General features: G+C 34.7%; 1 pseudogene; it reads right to left on the minus strand.

Annotated features, from left to right (window-relative positions):
- Positions 1-36: 36 nt before the first annotated feature.
- On the minus strand, positions 37-2,331 carry LOC107868536 (annotated as a pseudogene).
- Between the last annotated feature and the right edge of the window lie 1,339 nt (positions 2,332-3,670).

The raw sequence follows: 3,670 nt of genomic DNA on the forward strand, positions 1-3,670 counted from the left end.
AATGTTGGACAAGAACTTCATGAGCTAAAAGTCTGTATGCTTTTTCTTTAAGATGAAAACTGTCCCAAAAAAACATAATCTGAATCACCAGAACATGTATATGTGCATAACTCTGCAACTTCTATTTTCCCCGTCCCGCAGCATCCTTTGTCTGAATACTTGAATCCTAGACAATCATATAAAAATAAGTAGTTTTGTCCATTCTAACTAAAGGGAAGCCCGGTGCACTAAAGTTCCTGCTATGCGCGGGGTTCGAATTTGTCCATTCTAACTATTCAAGAAAAAACAGACATAATTTACCATATTTTTGAGGGTTGTTGATAACATCAAGTGGAAGATCATATATATCTACATACACCAATCTTGAATTAGGTAATTTGTTTCCGGAAGAACTCAAGTATTTCTTTCTTCTCCTCCTTTTAGTGTTTTTTGCGATTGCAAACACCCAATTGGTGGTATGCCAAAAACACCAATTCAACTTGCCCCTAGCCCGTATAAATCCTTCAGAATTATGAACAACATCTCATTATATAGTCTTGTATATTCCCATGAATTCAGATTGAGTTCAAAATTTATATAAATTACCTGTTCAAAACTGGAAGCCGAGTTGACCAAGAGATCAGCGTATGATGAAACATCATAGGATGATTTTCGGATAGCCAAACCAAAATACGTGTTGGTAATATCATTGCTTCCTGTGACTATCATGAATAAGCTAAGTATTTGCCAAAATTTCATTCTTTCTGTCCTCTCCAACTATTGTTGTGAGCTTTACTATGTACTTTTTGAAAAATATTAATTGACCATCTAATGATATGACTTTCTACATATACACATTAAGTTTCAAAACTAAAAGAAAGTTTGCTGGTAAAAACACATAAAAAAACGAAGAAAGAAAAGAAATATACCGCGATTTCAGATGTTAAAGGATCATATCCTGCACCTCCTGAAGCAAAATTAACTCCTATGATGAGGTCTTCTGGTTGTAAATTTGGATCAAGATATGCTGGTAAAAGCTCCTTTATTCCCAATTCTTCCACTGAAATGAAGACAAAGAGACTAAGAAAACGCTCGGACTCTCCAGAAGTGTTGTCACATCTGTGTCAGATCCTCCAACAATACACTACTTTTGGAGGATCCAACAAGCTCTAGTCCACATGTTCTAATAGTGAGAAAAATAGGTGTAAATTATTGTCCTGTCTAATCAAACTATAGATAGTTTGAACTTTACAACTATGCTGCTCGGAATCCTCCAAAAACACACTACTTTTGGAGGATCCAAATGCACCAGCCTAACATGTTTAAAGAGTCCGAGCAACATAGATGTACACTATATGCCTCTCTATTCAAACTATAGATAGATAGAACTTTATAATTATGTTGCTCAGACTCTTCAGAAATGTAGTTGCACCTGTGTCGGATACTCTAAAAATACACTACTTTTGGAGGATGCAACACGCACCAGTTAACATGTGTTAAAAGAGTCTGAGCAACATAGATACATTATAGTCCTTCCCATTTTAACTATAGATAGACAAAACTTTACAATCATGTTGCTCCTACTCTCCATAAATGTTGCCACACCCGTGTCGGATCCTCCAAAAATACACTACTTTTGGAGGATCCAACACGCACCCGTTGACATGTTTTAAGAGTTCGAGCAACATAGATGTACATGATAGTCTTCTATATTCAAACTAAAGATAGATAGAACTTTACAACATACTGCTCCAACTCTCATGCTACACCGTGTCGAATCCTCAAAAAATACACTACTTTTGGAGGATCCAACACGCACCTATTGATATTTTTTAAAAGTCCGAGCAACATAGATGCAAAATATAGTCCCTCTCTATTCAAACTATAGATAGATAGGACTTTACAACTACGTTACTCCGACTCTCCACAAACGATATCACACCCATGTCAGATCCTCAGGAAATACACTACTATACTTTTCGAGGATCCAACATGCACTCGCTGATATTTTTTAAGAGTCCGAGAAACATAGCTGTACAATATATCAAATTTTTCTTACCAACGAAATCTGAGGGTTCTTTGTCATTTGAAAACCTTCCAGTTGGTATTCCTCCCATAAAATCTCAAACCATCAGGAGGATAATTAACCTTAGCTATAGTTTTGAGGCCATTATTATTAGCAGTATCAACAATGGAATCTCCAAAAACAAACACCGCTGGAATAGACTCATTAGGAGGTATACTTACGGCATAACAAAAAAGCAAATTTATTGACAACACAAGAAAAGAACATATTTTGAAAAAATGGAACTTCATTGATAAAGTTTAATAACTTTTTAGCTTGGTGGAAAGAAACACACAAGAACTAGTATACTATATAACTTTAAGAATCAAGAAATCAATCATGCTGAGTAAATGCTTTATTAAATTATTAGTGTACAATCAAGATTGCACTTTTATGGAAGCTTTGACTTTAATGTATCTTTTACGAGAAAGTTCAGCATCCACCAAACAAGCCCATTGCATAAAAATGGATACTGAATCTTTTTGACAAAGCTGTTAGACAACTGGGATTGCATGGACAGCAAGAGCTGCTTTCAAGATTATTTTACTACTTTTTTCTGTTCTGGTTTGTGTCATTATTTCTTTATTAGTCTATTTCGAAAAAGAATGACACGTTTCTATGGTTCGAAATAGGAGCGAAGTCGGCATTTTAGATACGTACAAGGACGGAGCCAGATAGGGCCGAGAAAATTACACTTTCTATACATGATTAGACTTTTTGTTCATGTATATATAGAGCACTTTAATTGGTTGTTGACCAACGAGAAGCATGCGATCAAAAAAGGCCGAATTTTGAATCCCAAGAAAATCTATTTTCCGTCCCTTTTGGCTTCCTTGCGTGTTTATTTTTTCATCATCTGAACCCCTTTCATATAAAAATCTGTCGCTACCACTGGATATGTACATGTTTGCCAAAACCAATCCCATACTTGTATCATAAAAAAAATTGAGATTCAGAATCCATGAACTAAAATTCCTGGCTCCGTCTCTATTTGAAACATCTAACTCTTAACGTCTCATTTTACCCTTAAATAGAAGCTTTCATAGAAACACGAATGTTATAGCCTATGGGTACATAGCTTTACCCTTACCTTGTCCTAAAGATACTCGACTCAAATAAACACTAGTTTGTACTTAAACTTCGTTTCTAGTTAAATTATGTCACATAAATTGCAACGATGAAATATGATATGAAACTTTCCCTCTAGAATATGAAATATGAAATCACGGGCAAAGAGTAATTTGCACATGGGTTGAAAGATAAAAAGCATATATTGCATTAAGTGAGTGTGTGTATATATATATATATATATATATATATATGATCTCAACAAACAACTGCAACTAGAAGTAAATATAGTGCATGCGCAACTTCATTCTGTTACCACTAAATGCAACTTCATCTGTCACTAAAAGAATGGCCAGTATTGCAGTATGGGAGGTTTTTTATTAAAATGGGTTAAATTTAATGTTTCATATCCCCTTCGTTTCGATTTCTTTTGGCCTATTTTGACATGACACAGAATTTAAAAAAGTAAAGAAGATTTTTACGTAAAATAGTAAAAGATATAGATGAAAGAAGTGTGAATGGAAAAATGGAGAATAAAAGGGTGGAGGAAAGGAGACA

Source organism: Capsicum annuum, chromosome 4 (assembly GCF_002878395.1).
Source record: "Capsicum annuum cultivar UCD-10X-F1 chromosome 4, UCD10Xv1.1, whole genome shotgun sequence".
Lineage (NCBI taxonomy): Eukaryota > Viridiplantae > Streptophyta > Magnoliopsida > Solanales > Solanaceae > Capsicum > Capsicum annuum.